This window comes from Sarcophilus harrisii, chromosome 4 (genome assembly GCF_902635505.1).
Source record: "Sarcophilus harrisii chromosome 4, mSarHar1.11, whole genome shotgun sequence".
Taxonomy (NCBI): Eukaryota; Metazoa; Chordata; class Mammalia; order Dasyuromorphia; family Dasyuridae; genus Sarcophilus; species Sarcophilus harrisii.
In genome coordinates, this window is record NC_045429.1 from 21,189,778 (window position 1) to 21,215,434 (window position 25,657).

The window sequence follows — 25,657 nt, forward strand, 5'->3', positions numbered from 1 at the left end:
GCAAGTGGCTGAACTGGGCTCTGGACTCTCCTCGTAGGGATTCTAGGCTTGGGACGCTGGGCTGAGGCGTCACAACGCAGGGCCTGGGTTCCAGGGCATCTGGTTCTGAGTGGCAAAGATCTGGTCTCCTTAGAGTCTTCCCAAAGGAGGAGGCGGCAGGGGAGGATCCATCGGACCTGGAGTGCCAAGGTTGTACATAACACGACAGAGGGGATATCTCATAGAATTTTCTTGATGATGGCCACCATTTTTTCCACACTGGTTTCTTTTCTCTCAATTGGACTAATCGTGAAAAAGAAAATGTCCCGGCTTCTTCCTTATGTCCTTGTCCTCTGGTCTCCAGATCTCTGACTCATTCTCTAGTTCCTCCTCTGCTATGGAAGGTCTCAGTGCCGGGCTTCGTCCCAGCTTGTTTAAAGCGGTCTCCGTAACATCTGAAATGAAATATGGCGTGTCACCAGATTATAAAAGGATAATTGTTAATAATAACAATAATTACCCCCATTAGAGGCACTTCCTTAAATATAAAACATCAAAGCAACAGTTTCCAATGAACTTTCCTGGAACCAGCCCATCTATTCTGGGGTCCTCATCCATTTCTGTGTATAGATGGAGGCCCTCTTGTTTGTGGGACTGCGAGACCTTCTGAGTCTATGTTCATCCATGGGGACAGGGATCATATCAGCGTAAATCTATGAGCAAGGGTTTGCCTTTCTGTACACCCCTGTTGGTGCACATAGAATTAATATGTGTGTAACTCTGTGGATTTTAATGGAAGGGCTCTGTCTACACCTTCGTACATTGGGGTGGGGAGCCCGTTTCCGCCCAAGATGGCCCGTTCCACTCTGCAGTAATTGTCATTATTAGGACATTTTTCCTGACATCATGATTAAGTTAGACTCTCTTATTTATAAGATCATAGATAATAGATTGGAGACCTAGAGAAGACCTTACATTCTTCCTATTTTCCAGATGAGGAAACTGAGATGCAGAATCATTAAGTGACTTTTTGAGGTCCTTGGGCATTATCAGAATCCACATCAGTTGTCTTCACATCCATCCTTTTCTCATTCCTCCCAGTTTTGGTCTCTGGGACTAGACAGAGCCAGTCTGCGTCCTTTTCCACATCACTACTTTCAAACACTTGAAGTCAGGAACCTCTTGAGACTTTTCTACTCTATCGAAAACATTCCTATTTCAAGTCAAGTCGAGGCACTCAGCATTTATTAAGCACTTACCATGTTCCAAGTCCTGTGCTAAGCCCAGAAAGACAAACCACTCCTAATCAATTATTCAGTCAGTAAGCATTTTAAGCTCCTACTATGTGCCAAGCACTATGATAATCACTGAAGATACAAAAAAGAAGGAAAAAAACTAAAACTAAATGCCTTCTAGACCCTCACAATGTCAAAGATTTAGATGTCAAATAGATAGAAAGGTAAGGCCAGGGAGAGGATAGGACCCAATAAATGTAGCAGAGAATCATCGGTTTAATTGAATCCATAGAAATTGAAAGATCACTCAGAAAAAAGTATAGAAGGAGAAAAGAATAGGGCCCAGGGGAGAGAGCAGGGTGGAGTGAGGTTTCTCTTTGTCCCCTGCAGATGAAAGAATCCCCTTCAAATGGGAAGAAACCAGTTGTGGAGACTAGCAGGAGAGTGAATCGGCTTTCCACTGTAAGCAGGAAACGATTTGCCAAATCTGTCATATCAATTAATAAATTGATGAGGCAGGAGCCCGACTCAGTTCTTCTGATGTGACTACCAGCGATGTTTTCCACTATACCACTCTACGTCTTTGCTATATCAAGTTTTACATTTCTTTAAAAAGAAGAGGGAAGGGCATGGGAATAGTTTAAAGAAACTAACTCTAATTTCTATTTTTTAACTCTTCCAAATTTTGATGTCATGCTTAATGATGGCCTTTTGGCAGCAGGTTTTGGAATGAACTTCAAAGAATCACCAAGGGCCTTCCAAGAGTGAACTCAAAAAGGCAATTGAAGGTGAGAAGGGCCTGGGAAACTATGTGATGGCTGAACACCACTTGCTATTTTATTAAGTGAAAGTGGAATAGATGGTAGCCCTAAAAACTCCAAGTTAACCTCCCAACATCAGAGGCCTTAAAGTTTAAAAGGGGCTAGTTGTCTCTGCATTCCATGGATCCCAAGTTGGGCAAGAAAGGGCTGGGGAAAATGGTAAGACGTGTGCAGCAGATGAACGGGAGAGGTGTCAAAGATGCAAAAATGTACCTAGTTGCTCTGTATATTGGTAGTTCCTATTTCAATTAATTATTCTTACCAACTAAAATGCCAAACTCCATTGTTTCTCTGCTTCTAAAGGATACCAAATGTCTTCATCCTCTAAATTTCAGCATCCTGGTGCAAAGCCCTACTCACCCTACCCTAGTTTTGGTTCTTCTGGGACTTATTCTGAAACAACTATTCCAGCCTGGTTCACAGAAATGGCCTTTTATGTTGTGGTTAGAGATTATCTGTGCTGTTGCTGCCTTCTTCAAAAACGATGAATTTCGAATAAGAGGACCTGAACTTGTATGTTGCCTGTGTGATCTTTGGCATATTTCCTTTTATTATTTTGATTTCTATAAAACATTCTCTGTTCTTAGGACCCAGTTCTACCATTTTCTGTCCTAAGTCCAACCACATCTGATATTCTGTAGTCTATATCCCTTCCATCTTCGATATTCTATACTCATAATTCTAATACCTAGCCAATACATAGCTCAATAGATAAAGGGTCAGACCTGAAATGAGTAAAGCCCGAGCTTAAACCCAGATTCAAGCACTCTCACTGTATTGTGCTGGACAAGTCACTTAATCTTCATCTGCCTCAGTTTCCTCACCTGTGAATTTGGGATAATAATAACACCTATCTCCTTCAAGGGTTTTTGTGAGCATTAGGTAGGATAATTATAAAGTACTTTGCAAACATTAAATTTTAAAGGGCCATATGAATATTAACTATTACTAATTCTGATATTTTATGCCCTAAGTCAATTCTACATCTGACATTTTAATATCTAATAAAGCAGCAGCCATATTCTAAAATCCACTGACCTAGTGACTGACTTCTTGCTGTCTTTCATCCTTGCTGTCTCCTTAGAAAATCGACCCAACTCAACAAATTTATTTTAACAAACTTAAAATATCTATTAAGTGCAAGGCTGGTATATATTAAATTACTATCTGATTGTCAAGTGGACAACAGAGAGTTAGAAAACTGATAACAAAAGGAGATTATTATAGCAGAGCTGATCCATATTCCTTGACAATGGAACATCCCAAATTCAGAGCCTAACATATCACTCCCCAACATGTTATGCAAAAAAGCTGAAATAAAGACAGGAAACTGACCAAGTACAAACTGCAAACCCATCCAGGAAGTGACAGAATCTTTAAAGCATTGAGGAATCATTTAATGAGATGTCACAGAAGAGGAAATTTATTAAAATAATCAAAAATATGGACTATAATAAGATCCCAAGAGAATATCTCTGAACTTTAATACTTATCAACTCTTATTTTTTGTTGTTATTCTTCAGACATGTCAAATTCTTCACAATCCCATTTGTCTTTTTTTTTCCATTTCCTTTTTCAACTCATTTTATAGAGAAAACTGAGGCAACAAGGATTAAATGAGTTACCCGGGATCACACAGCTAGTAAATATCCAAGGACAGACTGGAATTCATAAGTCTTCCTGACTCCAAGCCTGGCACTGGTTCCACTGGACCACCTAGCTTCCCCAGTCCTTATCTTTACTTTCTTGTCTATATAGTCATCATGAAAATATGAATAGGCTTTTGTGAAAGGTGGCTTTCACAAAATATCCTCATATTTTAAAGATAACTGATTAACTCAAAGTTTCTAAGAACCCAAGATCTTACTGTGTTATTACGTGTTAAGATTCTCTTCCTTCCCCCAAAATACATTTGACCCCACAGAGCAAAATGGCAGCTTTAAATTCTTTCATCCAAAAGAGGGCTCACAAGAAGATGGTAAGACCATGTAAGGTGTCCTTTTCATTGAAATGGCTTCTCTCTTCTGTGAACTTATGATAACTTATTAAAGTAGATAGTACCTTCTTAAATATAGATATAGAGAATATTCTACCCAGGTTCCAGATGGAAGAGAAATTGTGTCAGTGATGAACTCTTCCAGATGAACATCCTCCTTTGCAGATAGATGATACAGGGTGATTGATTAAGCCACTCCCCCTTCCATGATATCCATAATTATGCAAAGTAGATCAACCCAATGATTCATACAGAATCATGGGATCCTAGATATATCAATAATTAAACACGCCTAATCTATTATCAATAATAAAAATTGTAATAGCTAGTATTAGTACTTTAAAGCTCATAAAGTACTTCATGTACATAATTTTATTTGATTCTCACAACAATTCTGTGAAAGATGTGATATTATGATTCCTAATTTACAGATAAGGCAATTAGAAGTTAATTGACTTGTCCAGGGTCACAAAGCTAGAAATATCTGAGTCAGAATTTGTTTTTTAAAATTTATTTTATTTGAAAAAACAGAGTAAGAAAAAAAGAAAACCAGAAAAAAAATACAAAACAAAATAAAGCAAAACAAAAGAGAACATTGTCATGTGTCTAGAAGAACATCAGGGAGGATTCAAAATATATAACAATAAATATATAACAATAAATTACCAGATCAATAAAGTATATATATATATATATATATATATATATATAATATTAGTAGAAGAAATTGTATTTGTAAATGCCCATTTTTTCTTTACTTTCTTGTAAATTGTTCTTTGGCTCTCTACTATGTATCTTATTTATTTTATTCATTTTCCCCTTCATTCCCCACACCACCCCCAAGCAAGCTACAGTCAAGAAAAGATATATATATATATATATGTAGATGTATACATACATACACATACTCACACATACACATGTCTTTCCTATCCCTGCCTCTTTAATAAAATTCTGCTTCATAACTTGTCTTGCTATTACTTAACCTTCCCCCCTCAAGGATTCCTCCCTTGTCTTCTTTCTTCATCCTTTCTTCTTTATAGGTTTTGGAGGGTGCTATACCCTTCATGGTGTGTGTGTGTGTGTGTGTGTGTGTGTGTGTGTGTGTGTGTGTGTATACACACATAGGCATTAGAATAGGGTGAAAAGCTTCTTGGTTCTGAAAAGCTACTCACATTGGAATGGATTCAATAGGTAGCATTATATATATATATATATATATATATATATATATATATATATACACACACACACACATACACACACATATGTGTGTGAGTCTATTCTTTTTCTGCACCTCATTTGTATAACACTATTTTTATCTTAATTCTACCGATCTTTCTTTTGAATTACCCTATTGTTAATGTGAATCTTAAACATATAATATAAACACACACACACACACATATATATATATAAATCATCTGAGGTTCACGTCATCTTTCCAACTCAATTGGACAAACAATCTGGGAGAAAAAAGTCCCTGTGGTTCCTGCTGAGGGTTCAGCCACACCCAGCTTAGATGAGGGGTCCCCACTTGGTATTTCTGTGGAGTTAGCCCAGGAGGTGTTTGCACTTCAGACAGATTAATGCCCAGCCTGGGGTCTTCAGAACTTTTCAGGTTGCATCAGGAGGACCCCTGTTCTGCCCCAAGTCTTCTTGGTTTTTCACCAGTTTATGCTCTCCCTGAGGCAAAAATTTGTTCTATTTGTGGGGAAAATTGGGAGAGCTTGAAATTTACCAACCTACTCCACCATCTTCCCAGAGTCTAGTACTTTATTTACACGATACCTGGCTGCTACCTAAGACTATCAGAACTGTGACAAAATAAGACCATGGTTGGTCTGTTGAGTCTATATATCCCCAACATATATCCCAGATATATTGGCTGATGGATTGTAAATTGGGTCGAGAATTGAACAGAAAAGAATGGGGGAAATGGGCAATTAATTTGGAATTGCATTTGAAAAATTGTGTAGTGTTCAACAATGAGATGATTCAGGCCAGTTCCAAATGATCTTATGATGAAAAGAGCCATCTACACTGAGAAAGAGAACTGTGGGAAATGAGGGTGAATCACAACACAGCATTTTCACTCTTTTTGTTGTGGTTTACTTGAATCGTATTTTATTTCTCATTTTTTCCCCTTTTTAATCTGATTTTTCTTGTGCAGCAAGATAATTGTATAAATATGTATGTCTATATTGGATTTAACATATTTTTGCTATGTTTGACATATATTAGATTATTTGCCATCTAGGGAAGGGGAGAAATTGGAACACAAGGTTTTTCAAGGGTCAAATGTTGGAAAATTATCCTTGCTTATGTTTTGAAAATAAAAAACTTCAATAAAAAAGAAAAAATGTGTAGTGTTTTATTTTTTAAAGTACATTATTTTTAATTTATGGAATAAAACAAATATTTCCTTAACATAGTACAATAAAAAAGATGGTTGCATATAAAACTGTAAATCTACTATGTACACCTTGCTATTCCTTTCAAATATATAACAAAATTATCATGTAATTTTTTCCCATTTTTCTTTCCTCTCTACTTTAAATGGCTACCATTAGACATAAATAGGTGTGTGTCTATGTGTGTGTATATATATTTGTGTGTATATACATACATAGATACACACATACATATAAATAAATAAATTTATTTATACATATGTATAAACTTATTCCATACATATTTCTATTTGTCAATTCTTTCTCTGGATACAGATAGTGTTTTTGTTCATATGTTCTTTATAGTAATTCAGGTTTTAATAAATAATTAAAATAACTTATTTGCTCAAAGTTATTCTTTAAACAATATTGTTGTTACTGTATTCACTGTTCTCTGGGTTGTGTTCCTTTTGTTCTTCATTATTTCATGGAAGTCTTTCCATATATTTCTAAGATCATTGAGTTCATCATTTCTTATACCACAGTAATATTTCATGACAATTATACACCACACCTTTTTCATCCTTTTCCAATTTTATGGGAATCCCTGAAATCTCCAGGTCTTTGTTCCCAAAAAGAGAACTGCTATAAACATTTTAGAATGTATAGGAATATTCTAAATAGATTCTATTCTGTTCTGATTAGATTAATAATAATATGTTCTAATATATTTAGAATATACATTCCTTTTTGTATACATCTTTGGAAATCCATACATCCATACATCTTTGGAAATAGACTAAGTAGTGGTATTTCTGAGTCAAAAGATATAGATAATTTAATTACACTTTGGGCATAATTGCAGACAACTCTCCAAAATGGTTGGATCAATGCTTTATGAAATGCCGATCTGCTTCCAGACAAACACAAAAGAAAGTGTGTGTGTGTGTGTGTGTATACACATGCATTTATGTGTACACAATACAAATATTTTTCCAGTGATATATGGTTGCAAATCTTAGAATATCATAATTCTCAAATTCAAATGATAGTTATTCTAGGGAGCAATACAGAGATGTACATTGAGCACAGCATAGTTTCAAGGATGATTTTTATATGAGAAGGATCATAAGAGATTTACATATCTCTGTGATATGTAAATGAAAAGCAGGTAGACCAACCCATAACAAAAGTGATGGATAAAACCTTAATCTATTTCCATTTAGCCACCAAATTGCTTTTTCTAAGGAACAAGTCTGACCATGTCACCCCCAAGTTAATAAACTCCAGTGGCTCTTCATTGTCTCTAGGATCAAATACAAAATAGGCTGCTGTCAGAAAATAAGATGGAAATAATTTTGGAGAGTTCATGGAAAGATAAACATACAATTGCATCATTGGTAGCAATGTTCATTAGTCTACCCACTTTGGAAAGCATGTTCAAAATATAAGAAGAGAATGAATGAAATATCCACATCCTTTTACTTTTGTATTGTATTGCTCATCATTTACTTTAAGGATACCAGTGACAAAAAGAAAGGTCCCCACATAGATCAAAATATTTATAGCAGCACTTTGTAGGACAGAAATGCCCATCAACTGGGGACTGTCCAGACAAATTGTAGTATAGTAATGGAATGAAATGTTACTATATTTCAAGAAATGATGACTATGATGAAGATGAAGAAGCATGAGAAGATTCACATGAATTGATGCAATAATATAAATGGAAAGAATAGCAGGAATAAAACAATCAGAACTATATCTTGCAAAATTAAAATGACTAAACTTAATCCAAAAGAAAGGATATAAGAAAGAGTACATTTTTCCCAACTTCTTTTGCTAGTTGTTGGACTACAGACGTGTAAAAAAGTCTATAACACTATTCTTTTGTGATATATTTTTTTTACTGATTCTTCCCTCTTTTTTGTTTGCTATATGTGATGGCTTTCTGAGAAGAAACAGGAATACATTGGAAAAGTTTAAATGGTAGCAAAATTAATAGTATCAATAAAAAAAGTTTATAATTTAATGAAAATGGGACCATTTGATGCTCTCAGAATCACAGAATAGAACATCACATAATCTCAGTGTTATAAGGACCTTCCTGGCCATTTAGTACATGAAAAAGCGTCTCCTCTACAACATTCTGAACAAACGGTCAACCACTTTCTGCTTGAGGACTTCCAGAAAGGAGAAATCCACTACTTCTCAAAGCAGCCCATGTTTGGGCAGCTGTCATTGTTAAAAGGTTTTTGTCTGACATCCTGTTTCTCTTCTCCAAATTGTGGTGAAGACCAAGCTGAGATGCCCACAATGGGATCTGGAAAATATGAGGAGAAAGAGGATTCTTCCCTAGCACAAAGCTAGCCCCCTCCTCCTTTCTTCTTGCAAAAACTAATGATAATAATAAGAATTCCCTGAGGGAAATATTGTCTAAGAAAGAGTGGAAGGGTCTGAAGTAAGGAGAGAGCCCCTGACCCCTCCTCCCCCAAATGTGTTTGCAGTATCCACTTTCCTGAGAGCACCAAAAAAACAAAATAAATCATCATCCCAATGGCAGGAGCTGCTGCTTGCTGGGTGACTCTAATGAAGGATAAGGTTACGCAGCAGGTCTGATTCCTTGAACGCCAGCAGAGATCAAATCCAAAGGCTCAGGTCAATGGAGAATCAGGGAGGGTTTCTCTTGGACAGAAGGTGGACAGGGAGACAAAAGCATATGAGATCAGAGCCAGCAATTCCCTTTGCAGAGGGGACAGGAGAGAGCCCCAGAGGATGAAAGAATCAAGAAGTAACTCTTAAGCTTGGATTTCTAGTCCAGTGCAGGGCTCCAAAGTCTCCAGGGAAGCTCCAGGAAGCCCACAGGTCTGCTCACCTGATCTGGACCTTCAGTATCTTGTTTGTAGGCTTCCTGCCTCTTTTATATTAAAGATTCTTCTGAATCCTCATGGAGCTACTTGCACAGGTACTCCTGGCTTCTTGAAGGTTTGCCTTGGAAACCTTCTGGGCAAATCACTTCACCCTGTTTGCCTCAGTTTCCTAATCTGTAAAACGAGTTGGAGAAGGAAATGGCAATCTACTCTGGTATCTTTGTGACAAAAACTTCAAATGGAGTCATGAGGAGTTAAAAACAACTGTAAAATGATACAGCAACAATGCAACAACCACCGCTATAATCAAGAAAGAGAAGATACTGGAATTAAGAGAAATTGGGAAAGATTTCTTGCAAAAAGTGGGATTTTAGTTGGGATTTAAACTAAAGAAGTCAGTAGTTGTAGAGTAAAAGAAAAAAAAAACTTCCAGCCAAAGAAAATGCCTAAAGTGGAAACGTGGGAGTATCTTATTTATTGAACAGCTAGGAAATCAGGGTCACTGGATTGAAGACTTGTTTTCTAAGGTGTAAAAAGACTGGAAAGGCAAGAAGGAGGGGGCCAGGGTATAAAAGGGCTTTGAATGTCAAACAGAGCTTTTTTGTATTTGATCCTGGAGGCAATAAGGAGCCATTGGAATTTAATGAGTTTAAGGATAACATGGTCAGCCTTGCACTTTAGGAAAATCATTTCAGTGGCTAAATGGAAGATGGACTGGAGTAGGGGAGGAAGACCTGCCATGAAGGTTATTTCAATCGCCCAGATATAAGGTGATGAGGCTCTGCATTCAGATGCAGATGATGATGTCAGAAGAGAGAAAGGGACATAGACAAAGGGTACATCAAATGGCAACAGCCTGGGTATGGGTGAGACTGGAGGTGAGAGATAAAGAGGAAGAAGGGAGGAGAGTCCAGGACAGAACCCTGATAGACAGCTACAATCAGAGAGTGTGATCTAGAAAACGATCCAGCAAAGGAGACAGGAGAGGTCGGAGAGGTGGGAGGAGAATGAGGAGAGAATTATATCCTAGAAATCTGGGGGGAAAGGAGTATATGGAAGAGAGTGAACAAAGGCTGCAGAGAGTCGGGGAGAATGAGGATGGAAAAAAGGTTTTGGAAGTTACAAAGTTATTAGTAACTTTGGAGAGAGGAACTTTTGTGGAATGATGAGGTCGGAAGCAGGATTGTAAGGGAGAAATGGGAGAGAAGATGGAGGCACCAACTGCAGTATTTTCAAGGAGTTTATCTGCAAGGGGAAGAAGAGACAGAGGATAATAGTGAAAGATCGAGTTTTTTTAGGATGGGGGAGACAAATGACCATCTAGTTTCTACATGAAGATCTCCAATCTTGAAGAGTCTACAATCTACTTGAAGATCCCCCAAAAGCGGGAATATATCATCTCTCAATATGGCCCATGTATTTTAGACACATGTTCCACAAAGAACCATAGAAGGTGTTAGTAGGAGAGGGGAGAGAGATATTGGTAATTCCCAGAGTCAACCAGAGGCATATTTTGATCAGTGGAAAGAGATTCATCATTTAGATGTGTTGGAGATGAGCAATTGTGATAAAGTTCCAACAAGAGCCAAGTTCGGGGAAAAATTACCTTAGTTATCTCTGCTTGAATTGAACAATTTATTTTGTAGATCTTAAAATATGTATGAAAAACCCTTTGTTTGAAAAGAGCTTTCTAGATTATATTTAATCTACTAGATAATTTTTCCCCTTTTTAATCAATAAACAAAACAGGATCTCACTTCTTCTGTTCCTTTTCTAAGTCAATTATGTGATTGGAAAGATATGGTCAGCTGTAGATAATTGTTTACAAGTCGTCTATTCCCTTTTCATATTTCCTGACCAATAAATACATGTCATTTGGAATACATTTTAAACTAAAAATGAGAAGGAAGGTTTATGGTTCAAAGTATATCAAATTGATATACCCTCAATTACCATTTTTATGCAACACTATCAACTGTGACTTTCCCCCTTTCCTTTGGTATTATCCTTTTCCAGACAAATATATCTTGTGAATTGACCCCCGAATGCTTTCCAGATGGTGTAGCTGCAACATGGAGGTCCTGGGTGTATACTTGGTTGGGTCCAGCTGTTCTTCCTGCCTTAATCTTAACAAGGTGCCATTTCAGTTTCCTTTTAGAGCACATCAGGGTCAAATGTGTTAAGGTCTAAGTTAAAGAATTATAGCAACTCAGAATTGGAAAGACCAACAGAAACATGGAGTCCGATCCAAACATGAGTAAGAATTCTTTCCATCATCCCTCAAAAGTAATCATTGAGCCTTTTCTTAAAGATCTACCCCTTCTCTCATCTTCCTCTTTTTACCACTACATGATTTTTTAAAAATCCTGTTGTTTATCCAAAGTTCTCATCAGCTAAGCTCATTCTGAGCACTAGAAAAATTTTATATAATTTTTTATTAACATTAATTTTTTTTAGTTCTGAATTCTCTACTTCCCTCATTCATTAAGACAGCAAGCAATATAATATCAATTATATATGTGAAATCATGAAAAACATATTTTGGGGAGAGAAGCAAAAAAAGGGAAGTGGAAAATTATATTTCAATTTGTACTCAGACTTTGCAGATGAATAGTATTTTTCATCATGGGTCCTTCAGTGCAATGGGCCAGAACTCTGGAGAAATATACTTGTGGCAAGGATTCTTACAACAAGGTCTTAAAGCAGTGGAATTGATAAGACAATGGTTATCTATTTTAGCATGGTGATTAATAGTTCTCTAGTTCAGTATGATTGATTTAACCTTACAACAAATAATGGTTCCCTAGTGATATAATGATTGGTTTATAATCAGTATGATGAATTTATTTAATTATAATAGAGTATATAAACTGGGGGCAAACTCAACCACAGGAGAGAAAACTTGACCAGGCTCATGGTGGCTCTCCTGCCTTCATTACTTCTCCACTAAGACCAAGGACTCAGGCTAGTCCCGAGATCCTCCAGAGAGCTAGTCTAGACACTATATTTTAATCCACCCCAGTGTGGGGGCTCTAGAAAGCAATGGTGCATTTTGTCACCCCAACTTAGAGGCTCTAGAAAGCAGGACATTACATTAAGATATGCAGACTGCTGACTGGCTGACTGGCTGAAACTGCTGATGCAGATTGGGAGACTGAAGGAGACAATAAAGACTTTGGACTTTATCCCTGACTATTCTCATGGTGATTATTCTGCTGAAACTAAGGCTGTCCCAAGATGTCCAGAAAGCTAACCAGAATATTACACTTCAGAATTATCTTGGATCACTAATATTGATCAGAATATCTAAGTCTCCCATAGTTGATCATCATTACACAATTGCTGTTAATATGTGCAATGTTCTCCTGCCCACTTCATTTTGAATCAGTTCATAAATGTTTTCTCAGGTTTTTCTGAAATCATCCAGATCATCATTTCTTATGTTTCATCACAATAATACATCACCATTTGTTCAACCATTCCCCAATTAATAGGCATCCTCTCAATTTCCAATTTTTACCACAACTACACACACAAAAAATCTGTTACAGATAATTTTGCATAAATAGGTCCTTTTCCATTTTTGTTAATCTCTTTGGAGTACAGATCTAGTAGTAGTATTACTAGGTAGGCACAATTTTATATTCTTTTGTGCATAGAGAATGTCTGAACCAATTCATACACCACCAACAATACATTAGTATTCCAGTTTTTACAGACTCTCTCTAATATTTCTATCACATTGCCCAATTCGATAGGAGTGAGATGATATTTCAGAATTGTTTTAATTTGCATTTCTCTAATCAATAAGAATTATAAAAAGATCCTCAATAAGGACTTGTCTCTTGTCTCAGTCCTCAAAATTATATAAGGATCTTTGAGTTTATCAAACACTTGATTACTACAGTCATTTACTACCATGTATTGTGTGCCTAATGTATTCCACTGATCCACCACTTTATTTCTCAACCCATACCAGATTTTGTCTTGAAGGTACACTCCCAAGTAGCTTGTATGTCTACAATTATTTTTGATAGAATTTCTCTATCTATATCTTTCTGCTAGACTTTGTTGGTATATATAGAAATGCTGGTGATTTCTTGGATTTATTTTATATCCTGCAACTTTGATAAAGTCATTAATTGTTTCACCTGGCATTTTAGTTGATTTTCTAGGATTTTCTAAGTATATCACTATATCATCTTCAAAGAAACATAAATTTGTTTCATCATTGCCTATTCTAATTCCTGTAATTTATTTTTCTTATCTTATTTCTCATTTCTACAGTAGTAGTGAATAATAGTGTGTATTATATATATGTGTGTGTATATATATATATATACACACACATATATGTATGTATAAATGGTAGTAAATAATAGCAGTGACAATGAACATCTTTGCTTCACACAGATATTGTTGGAAACATCTCTGATTTATCTCCATTATAGATAATTCATCCTCTTAATTTTAGATTGATAAATAGTATCAATTTTTAAGAAAAGTTTCATTTATTCCTATATTTCCGAGTGTTTTTCATTGAAAGGAGTATTGTATTTTGTCAAAACCTTTCTCTCCACTTATTGAAATAATCACATGATTTTTTTGGCCATCTTTGTTATTGATATAATCAATTTTGATTACAGTTTTCCTAATTTAGAACCACTGCTAAATTCCTGATATAAATCTGCCCATATGCCCATTACACTGTATTACCTTTGTGATGTATTGATATAATCTCCTTGTTAGTATTTCATTTAATTTTTTTGCATTAATATTAATTGGGAAATTCATCTATAAATTTATTTCTCTGTTTTTGCTCTTCCTGGTTTAGGTATCAAAACCATAATTGTACCATAAAAGGAATTTGGTAAGACATTTTTTTTTATCCATTTTCCAAGTAGTTTACATAATACTGAAATAAAATGACTTTAAATTTTGGTTAAACTTTGTAAATACACCTGATTGTAGGGATTTTTTTCTTAGGGAGTTAATTGGTAACATATTCAATTTATTTTTCTACAATGAAGTTAGTAAAGTACTCTGTGCCTTTTCTGTTAGTCTGAACAATTTATATATATATTTTTAATATTTATCTATTTCACTTAGATTGTCACATTTAATGGCATATAATTAGGTGAAATAATTGCCTTAATTTCATCTTCATGGATGGTATATTCACCCTTTTCATTTTTAAACAATAATTTCATTTTTCTTTCTTTCTTTTTTAAATTAAGTTAGCAAATCGTTTGTCTAATTTATTTTGGGATTGTTGTTTTTTTTAATCCTAAAACCATTTTCTGGTTTTATTTATTACTTCAATAGATTTCTTTTTGCTTTCAATTTTATTAATCTCTTTTTTTGATATTCAGAATTTCCATCTTGGTGTTTAATTAGACATTTTTAGTTTGTTCTTTTTCTAGTGTTTTTTTATTGCATGATTAATTCATCAATCTTTCTCTTTTTTGTTGATATAAGCATTTAAATATATGTTTTTCTCTAAGAACTGCTTTACTTACAATCTCATAAATGTTGGAATGTCATCTCATTGTTGTCATTATCTTTAGTAAAATTATTTATTGGTTCTGTGATTTGTTCACTTATTCATTAAATTAGATTGTTTAGTTTTCAATTAACTTTTATTTATATTTCCAAGATTATTTGTTGAATACAATTTTATTGCTTTAATATTTCTGCTTTTTTGTACTTATTTGTGAAGTTTATATATGATCCAGAAGTCTAGCATATTTAACTTTTGTAAAAAAAATTTTCATCTCCTTAATTTTTTCTTATTTTATTGTTAGATTTAGTTATTACTGAGAATGGAAAGTTGAGGTATCCCACTAAATATAAATTTACTGTTTTTTCTTCTAACTCATCTAGTTTTTTTTTTTTTTGGATGTTCTACCATTTATTATATGTTTAGTACTGCTATTACTTCATTGTCTATGGTACCTTTTAGCAAAATGTCATTTCTCAGATTATCTATTTTAATTAATAAAAGTCTAGTTTTGCTTTGTTTTGCCTGAGAGCATGATTGCAGCCCCTGCCTTTCTTTTAATGTCAGCTGAAGCCCAATAGATTCTGCTCTAGACCCTTAATTTTACTGTGTATATCTTTCTGTTTCAAGTGTATTTCTTATAAACAACATATTGTTAGATTCTGCTTTATAATCCATTCTGCTATCTACTTCCTATTTATAAGTGATTTTATTCATTCATATTTACAATTATGATTACTATTTGTGTATTTCCCTCCATCTCATTTTTTATGTTTATCCATCTCTGTCTCTTTTTATGCTCTCTCTCTCTCCTTAAAAGTCTATTTTGCTTCTGATCACTGTCTCTCTTAACCTAGTTTCCTTTCTTCTTCCACCTTCTCTTATTTCCTTCTCCTCCTACTTGCCCATTGCATTGTTAGCTTTCTATACCCAAATGAGAATGTATGTGTGTGTCTGAGCGCATTTTCTTTCCTTTTCCCTCTTTGAACCAGTTCCAATAAGAGTGAAGTTAAAAATGTTTCTGATCAAGTACCCCTATTATGCAGTCCATACAAAAAAGCTCTTTCTTACATATCTCTTTTACATAAGATAATTATCCCGATTATATGATGCTTAGGTTCTATGATCTCTGAATGGTTTCTTTCTGGATGCTTAAAATATTTTCTCCTTGACTTGGAAGTTTTAGAATTTATCTATAATATTCCTAGGGGTTTTCATTTTGAGATTGCTTTCAATAGCCACCTACAGAGTTATTGGTTTCCACTTGCTTAATTCTATTTTTTAGGAATTATTTTCAAATAGAATAGTCAATAAGTGGAATAGCTTAGATTCACAAGACACAATAGTCATTGACAACAGTCACCTAGTGTTTGATAACTCCAAAGTCTTCTGCTTCTGGGGTAAGAGCTCACTATTTGAAAAAAAAATTCCTGGGAAAATTGGAAACTAGTATGGCAGAAACTGGACACCATATACCAAGATAAGGTCAAAATGGGTTCATGATTTACCATAAAGAGTGATACTGTAAGCATATTAGAAAAACAAAGGATAATCTACTTCTCAGATCTGTGGAGAAGGAAGGAATTTATGGCCAAGGAAGAATTAGGGTACATTATGGAATGCAAAATGGACAATTTTGAGTATATTACATTTAAGTTTTCATACAAATAAAACCAATAGAGATAAAATTAGAAGAAAAGCAATAAACTTGGATGGGCGGGAATTTACACCCCAGGGTTCTGACAAAGGCCTCATTTCTAAAATATATAGAGAATTGACTCAAATTTATAAGACTTCAAGCCATTCTCCAACTGCTTAATGATCAAAGGATATGAACAGACAACTTTCAAATGAAGAAATTAAAACCATTTCTAGTCATGTGAAAAAATGCTCTAAATCACTATTGATCAGAGAAATGCAAATTAAGACAACTCTTAGCTATTACTCCATACCTCTCAGATTGGCTAAGATGACAAGAAAGGGTAAGGGTGAATGTAGGAGAGGATGTGGCAAAACTAGGACACTAATATATTGTTGGTGGAGTTGTGAACCAATTACAACTATTCTGGAGAGCAATTTGGAACTATATTCAAAGGGCTATCAAACTTGCATACCCTTTGATCCAGCAGTGTTTCTACTGAGCCTGTATCCCAGAGAGATCATAAAAAAGGGAAAAGCACCCACATACGCAAAAATGTTTGTAGCATCCCTTTTTGTAGTGGCTAGTTTCCACTGGAAACTGAGTGGAAAGTAACTGAATAAATTGTGGTATATGAATGTTATGGAATGGTATTATTCTATAAGAAACGATCAGCAGAATGATTTCAGAGAGACCTGGAGAGACTCACATGAACTAATGCTAAGTGAAATGAGAAGAAACAAGAGAACACTGTATACAGCAACAATAAGATTATGTGATGATCAATTTTGATGGATATGGCTCTTTTCAACAATGAAATGTTGAAAATTACCTGTACATGTATTTTGAAAATAAAATTTTAATTTAAAAAGGGGATATTTTCATCAGTGATCTTTTGTATCTCTTTGTACTTTGCCTATTCCACTTTTTAAAGAGTTCTTTTTCTTCTAAGAATTTTTGAGCTGTTTTTACCATTTAGCCAATTCTAGTTTTTAAGGTGTTAATTTAATATTTGTCTTTTTTACCAAGCTGTTCATTCTCTTTTCATAATTTTCTTAAATCACTTTCTTTTTTTCTCAGTTTTTCCTCAAACACTCCTATTTTTTCCTTTAGTTCTTCCAGAAGAAATTTCTGTTGGGATTATATCCAATATGCATTCTTCTTTGAGGTTGCACTTACAGTTATATTCACATTGTTGCCCCTATCACCATATTAGTTTTTTATGGTCAAGTTCTGTTTTTCTTTATTTTTTTTCCAGGCAATTTCTTGACTTTTAATATTATGTTAATGTTGAGCTCTGTTTTAAGGTGGGGGGTGGGAGAATACTATTCCAAACTTCAGGCTTTTTCATGCAGCTATTTTCAGAGCTAGTTCTAGAGTTTGAAAGTTTTTGGTGCTTCCTGGGTCATGTTATCTGGGGAGAGGGATCTTTTTCCAGTTTGCACTTTGTTCTTATCCAGGAAATGATCCTGTTCTCCTGCACCTGAAAATGCTAATGCTCCTCTTGGTCCTTGAATTAAAAGCTGGAACTGCATCTGGGCAATGCAATAGAGTCTTTTACACATTTCCAATTTTGAGTTTTTTTGAATTTCTTTCTGACCAGTTATCTAAACCCTTTTCTAGTTCTTAACTGACAGTTCGTGAAGCTGCTGCTATTGCAACTGCTTCCAAGGCTTGCTCCTTAAGTCAAAACCATGTATGATCTTGGCCATTCCCCACCCCATTTTCACAGACTTCTCCTTCTGACTTCCTAAATTATCTAAGGCTAGAAAAAAATTGTTATCCTGACCTTTTGTTAGCACTGTTACTCCAAAATTTGATTTGATGAATTATTATAAAGTTGGTTGAGAGCAAGGTTGGAAGAGTTTTGTTGGGTTGCTGCTCTACTCTGCCATCTTGGTTCCCTACTCCCAACAGAAGAAGTCATGAAGCCATTCTTATAAGATCATGACACAACTTTGTGTTCTTCCTCTATTAATTTCCCTTGACTTCATTCTTTGTACCTGTCTTTTAAAAGTCAAAAAGAGTTGGAGAGCTCCTTGTGCATCCATATCAGCTTTTTCTTCTTCCTTCATCAATTGTTTCTCTTTGAATTTATTGACAGCTTTCAAACCCTCCTAAATTGACTTTCTTTTTAGAATTTTAGTGCATGGCATTTTATTTATCCTTTCCTCCCTAAATTCTTTGAAACCTCTTCCCCTTGAATCTAGAATAAGTGATAAGTTCTTCTCACTCTTTCTTTTTTCTATTAGAAATTCTAAGATGAAGTGATCACTTTCACCCAAAATTCCCATCAGGACCACCCCACAGAAATCATAAAATGAGTGATCAAAATAGATTATTTGAAAAAAATACGTCTTTCCATTCTTATTCTTGTTGTGGAACTCCTGCCAGAGTCATCTGTGAAAGATCAAAGTCACAAGTTTAAAATGGCTAGGATACAGTGGATCTGAAAAATACCCAGTGGGAAGGATGGGGTAGTGAATAGTTGCCTCATTAAATAGGAATCTTCTGTCCAGTACAACCAGCAGGTGGTCACTCTGCCAGTGCATGAAGACCTCCAAAAATGGGAAGTTCACTCCCTCCTGAGGCAACCCTTTTCTCTAGCTATAATGGGGTTTTTTGGTATGGCTTTTAATGATTAAGAGAATTTTTTTGGAATTCTGCATACATGGTCCTCATTCTGATCTTTGTGGTCAAGTTTAATCCCTATTACACATGAAAGGCCTTCAAATACTAGATAACCTCTCTTCACTCCCAACACTTAGAATTTTAGGTTCTAATACACTATATTCCAAAGTACTCCCCAGCCCTACTATCCTCTGTTCTAAGCTCTCTCCCAGCCCCTGTTCTAGACTCTCTCCCAGCTCTGACATCCCCTGTTCTAAGCCCCCTTCCAGGTCTGATATCCTCTGTTCTAAGCCTCCCCTCCTCCCGCTAGCATTCTCTGTTCTCAGATCCCTCCCAGGTCTGACATTTTCTGCTCTCCATTCTCCTTTTTTGCTGTTCTGTTGACCTAAACTTGGACCTTAAGAGAGAGGCCAAATTTCCTCATGTCCCTCCCCAAATCTGGTGCAGAAACATTTGAAAGCTTGCAGTCGCTCCGTCTGGACAGTTCTGAGCAAGGCTGGGGGTTTGTCAGGGGTGACAGACTCCAGCTGAGAACAAACTGGGATTGGATCCATGAGAAACTTGAAGCTGCTAATGTGAGACATACTCGCTGATAAGCAATAGAGCAGGGAGGCCAAATGACCAGACCTCAAAGCAGCCTTTGTCCCCAGTCCCTGGGAAGCCTGCTGGGGAACAATGACATTAGAAGGAAAAGCTGAGGAAAGCAGAGTGATATGGAGTCGGAGGGGTGGGGTGGATAAGGGAGGCAGGGGAAGAGCTCTGTCTCCCCACGCTCCTCCACAACCATAACACAGCGTCTGAGGGGAGGGGAGGAGGACCCTATTCAGCTATATTTTCTGAAAAGTGATTGTTTCCAAGGATTAATAGTCACTGATCTCCTTGTGACATGATTGAGTGTGAGCAGAAAGTTTAGGGGAGCTGAAACCCAAGAACGTTGAAGTCTTGGCTCTCCGTTGCCTTTCAGCCTAAGTCCCTCCCAGACCAGAAGTTCATAAATTTAGCCAGTCAGTGGATTACTTACTACCTGCCGGACTTGGACTTGGAGCTGCCACATCTACATGAGATGTCATCAGATGATGAGCTTGAAGTCAGAAAGACCAAAGTCCGAAGCTGCCATTTTGCTGGCCCAGTGTCTTAGATGAAGGCATTTCTATTGAGTGAAAAAGCTCTTTGTTGGTCTAATAGTTGAGGAAAGATTGATTGAGAGTCCAGAAGTATGTGCAGGATACACTTTCCACTTATATTTATGATTTAATAGTCTATTGTAACCAGCCATTTAGACAGACTTAGAATTATTTCTCTTTGAATTGGTCTCCAACCAACTTCTTCAAATAGATTGTATTTTATGCTTTAGAGTAACTCCCAACTCTAATATTTTCTGGGTTATAAGGTCTTCTCCATTGCTGACATGCTCTATTCTAAGACTTCTTGAAACTCTGACCTTCTCTGTTCTAAGACCCCTTTCAGCTCTGACCTTCTCTGTTCTAAGATCCCCTCCAGCTCTGACCTTCTCTGTCCTAAGACCCCCTCCAGCTCTGACATTCTCTGTCCTAAGACCCTCTCCAGCTCTGACATTCCTTGTTCTCTCACTTCAGATATTCTGTGTCCTTGGGTGTTAATCTATGCTCTTAGGTCCCCCATCAGTTCCTCTCCCTGGTCACTAAAAATCTATATTCTCATAACACAATTCTAATATTCTAACATAGAAGCAACGGCCCTAAGCCATTTTTACCTGGATTGGGAAATTATCGTTGTATCAAAGAAAATATCACTTAGAGACTGGAGTTGTCAGAGCTCCTAGGCCACACTTGGAAACTCCCCAAGAATGGAAGCATTACACAGGCTCCATATTGTATCTCTCCTCCCACTCACTCCTCTAGAATATAAATTCTGTGAAAACTAGTGATGTTCTGATTGCATTTCCAGCTCCTTGTCCTGTGTCTTTCAGATCGTAGACCACTAATTAATCTTTGTTAAATTAAACTTTAAGTATTATGAGGTCTCAGTAAGCATTTGGAATGAGGTAAGTCCTGACACATGAGACCTTCTAAGTAAACCTATAATTAAAGGTAAGAATCAATGGCTACTGCCTCTGGACCAAGCTCATTGAGTTCAGAGAGATTCGTCTCTAGGTTGGCAGCACAGGGTTCCATTTTTCAGATACAACAATTTTAAAAATATATCTATGAGTTATAAAAAGAATAGAAAATATCCACCCCTGTGGAACAAAGGGAGTTAGAGAGGGCCCAGAGAGTGGTGAACCATTGAACTCCCTGGCCAAAGCTCAGCAGTGAGCAGAGATGCAGGAATATAAACCTAGATAGAAAAGGTAAATGAGACTGGGAGACTGGGACTTAGAAAGTGCTTGTTGTTTGAATAGTTGATCTTTGTTGAATGAATGAATGAATGATTGAAGTCCAAATAATGGAAGCAGCAGAGAAGTTGTAGAATGGGCAGTGGACTGGGACACCTACTATTTATCAGAGGCTTCATCCCCACAAACCAGGTTATCACCAGACCATTGACTTCCCCACCCACTGATTACAAGTTTAAGATAAGAAATGGCCAATCTCCTCAAAGTGAAAATACTAGGGAACCTTGACCTCACCCAATCAGTACATTTTACAAATTACATTCTCAGAGTGGGATAAGCCCTAGTTGAAATTGAAGTTTGGTTAGAAATCCTAAGATAAGGGACTCCAGAACTTGGTGGTTGTGTTGGGTAGGGAGATAGTATGTCATATAGGAAATGGCTTTTAATGGGATCTATGGGGTACTTGTTTTGAATCCTGTCTCTGATATTTAATAGTTGTGTGACCTAGACAAGTTTCAATGAACCTCAGTTTTTTCATCTATAAAATGGGGATAATAATACTATCACCTATATCACGGGGCAGTTGTAAAGTTCTGATGCGGTATTCATGTAAAAAGCATCTCTCTCTCTCTCTCTTCTCTCTATTTCTCTCTTCGTGACAAGGAAATGGCTCTCTACATAGGGAAGAGGTAGGGATAAATATGGAAATGAAAAATGCTGCTGTTTTGAGTATTTTCAAGAGAAAAAGAGAAAAGTCTCATGAGCTCTGAAACCTGACTAGGAAATGGGAAGAAAGAATTGTAGAATCTCCAAGTCTGAATGTGCCGAAGGGCATCCAAACTCACACCTGAGGAGAAATTCCCTCCAAGGCCATTCAGTCTGTGCTTAGAGACTTCCAGTTGACTACACCCTCATTACCTTCTGAGGCAACCCCTTCTCATGTAGGACAATGAACAGTCAGCAAGCAAATCCTGCCTCTTGGTAAAAGCCTGTGGCTTTTTCCATCCCGCGGCTTTTTCCATCCCGCTCTTCCCCCATACCTTGATTGCAAGCCAGGAGCAATCCTCAGGATGCAATTCCTCATCGGCCATGACATCATTTGGAAACACGTTAGTCAGCAGCGGCTGGCATGGCAGAGAGGCTAGCTCTGGAGAAACGGCCTTTCCTCCTGCACTTCCAAGGAAGCAGGTGGCTGTGGCGGTCTCCCCAGGTGCCTGAGTTCATAGTCAAGAGCTCTCTACTTGTCGGAAATAGCCCTGACTCCTCGGAATTATTCTCTCTGGGTAGGGACGTGATTCGGTCCAAGATGGAAACCATAACCGCTTGTGGTTCATTCAGAATGTTCTCTACTGTGTGTCCAGGACTTGGCCAAGTTTGGAAGTGATTTTTTAAAGATGAGAATAATCTCCTTGCCTCAAAGTAAATAGAGCATTTGAAGCATTCATGAAACCACCTGGGCTCCAGGCTTAAATTTCAGAATTCTTTATGAACTCAAAGTCTCAGGAATAATAGCATATTATGTTAGAAAAATAAAAATAATTTTAGATCTCCAGCAAAGGTAATTTGGATGGGGTTAAGGGGAACTGGAGACGGGTAAGCAGGGGGCATAGATGTTAGAAAAAGATATTGGAGAGACTCCCAACAGTAAGAAAGACCATTATGGTCCAACTGTCACATGACCCCCACAGAGTGATATAACAGAAATTACCCTGGGTTTGGAGTCAGAGAACATAAGTTTGAAACCCAGCTCCAAAGCTACACCTAGGGAAAGGCAAGCAGGACTATGTCCGGACTGTTAAATTTATAAGGTGCCTTTTTAGCAAGTTAGTGCCTAATTTTTAAAAAAAGGTAAGAAAGTATAGAATGTTTCATCTTTCTCCCATGATCCCCACCACACAGAAATATACCCTTCCCACCTCCAACTAAACTGAAATGAAGGCATGATTTATGTCATTTAGTCTGAGGGTGAAAAGTGCTAGTTATGCTGTAATACTAAATTAATCAATCAACAAGCATTTATTAAACACCTATTATTGCCAGGCACTGGACTAGCAGCTAAGGATATATAAAAAGGAAAAACAATGGGCACAAAGATTGGTGATTTCTAAAAATACACACTGTAGTTAACCTTGAGCAAGTCAATACCTCTTTCTGAAGGGAGGGAAAAGAAGATTTCCAAAGGTATTCCCCAATTCTAAATTTTGATGCTAAGAATGCAAATGTAGACAGATCGAGCGAACATTCTGAGACCCAGAAGTATAAAGTGATTGATCTAATAAGCATGGCAAAATAGTGTTGGTATATGGATAATTATAATAATAATAATAATATAGTTCAAGAGCACACTATAGTTTTTAAAGAACTTTATGAAGATCTCTTTTTATCTTCATTATTATCCTGTGAAATTACCGCTATTAGTCTTTTCATTTTACAGTTAGGGAAACTGAGGCTAAGAACAGTTAAGAAACTGAAGTCCAAGGTCACTTGTCTAATAAATGTCTAAACTTAAACTGTTTTTGAATTCTGATTCTTTCCAACTCAGGCCAATTTGTTCCAGGGTCAGGACTCCCAACCTTGGCGAATAACCAGAACTGACAAGCAAGCTGCAGTCTCTGGGGTCTATGCAAAGCTTAACCTGGGGGCTTACATGTTTCTAAAGCTTGCAAAGCCCAAACAAGCCAAACATCAGAAGTCCCCTTCTGAGGAAAGAAAAATGGCCCATTTCCATTCTTCCCCATCCCCCATCTCTCATATACACACACAAATCCCCCATCCTTCAGGGCCAATTGGTTTGTCAGCTGTGTTTGAGGCTTGAAGAGGAGAGGAGTGAGCAGCATGGGACTTTGACTTCCTGTCCTTTCTGCAAGAAAGATTTGGACGCCCTCCCTTCTCTGCACTGGGCCCTACTCCTGGCCTGGGCCCCTCACTTTGACACTGGAATAACAGTGTAAGCGAGTGGGTGGTTAACTCCTTTGTGTCTGGGTCAGACTGGTCTCCTCAGCTACAGAGCAAATGGCAGGGGCGAAGGGGCAAAGCACAGCAGGACGATGGGCCGATGGGGTTGGAGGCAGCCTCTGACGTGGACTGGCTCTAGGACCTCAAACTTTTCTGGGCCTCTGCTGGTCCGTTGGATGGGGAGGGATAATTCTGAGGTAGAGATTCCTACCTTGGAGGTGGAAGAGAAGGAGGAGAAGGAAGAAGAGAAGGAGGAAAAAAGGAGGAAGGAGAAGAGAAGCAAAAAGGAGAGGAAAGAGAGAGGAGGAGAAGAAAAGGAGAAGGAAGAAGAAGAGGAAGAAAAAGAGGAAGAGGAGGAGGAGGAGAGGGAACAGGAGGAGGAAGAAAAGGAGAATGAGGAGGAGAAAAAGAAGGAGGAAGATGAGAAGGAGGAGAAGAAGAATGAGGAAGAAGAGAAGAAGGAGGAAGATGAGAAAAACTAGGAGGAGGAATTAAATGAGAAGAAGGAGAAGGAAATAAGAAGGAGGAGAAGAAGAAGGAGGAAAATGAGGAGAGAGGAAAAGGAGGAGGAAAAAGAGAAGAAGGATAAGAAAATAAGGAAGAAAAGGAGGAGGAAGATGAGGAGGAAAACAAGGAGGGGGAAGAGAAGAAAGAGAAGAAAAATAGAAGAGGAGAAGAAGGAGGAGGAAAAGGAAAATAAGAAAAAGAGCAAGAAAAGAAAAACAAGAAGCATTTATCTAGTACACTAAGCTTTGCAGGATACTTTGTATATGTTATTTTATTTGAGTCTCACAATTTGAAATTGGATCTCCCTAATTTCAGATTCATCTCTATCTACTGCACCATCCAGCTGCCTCTTGAACCATATTATTAGATAAAGGGCCCTTTCCTCCCAGTACAGTAGGAATTATAAAAACAAAGTTCTTGCCCTCAGGAAGGTTACAGTCTAGCTGGGCAGATAAAGCTCATCCCTGCATTATTAATTATCTCTCCACAGAATCATAACATGTTGGAATTGGACTAAATAATTTTCTAAGTCTGTACAACTCTATGAAATGGGGAAAGGAAACTGAGGCTGGACAGATTTAGTGAGCAGCCTAGACTCAAATAGGAAGTCAGTAAAAGAGATAAGGTTTAAATTAATGTCACAGGATCAAAGGATCACAAACTTAGAGCTGCAAAGAACCTCAGAAACCATTCCATGTAATTTCTCTCATTTTACTGATAAGAGCATTAAAGCCCAGGAAGTTTGCATATTTCCAGTAGTTGGAATGAGGAAGATTCGGGAGCAAATTCTGCTCTAGACACTGATAACTGTGACCCT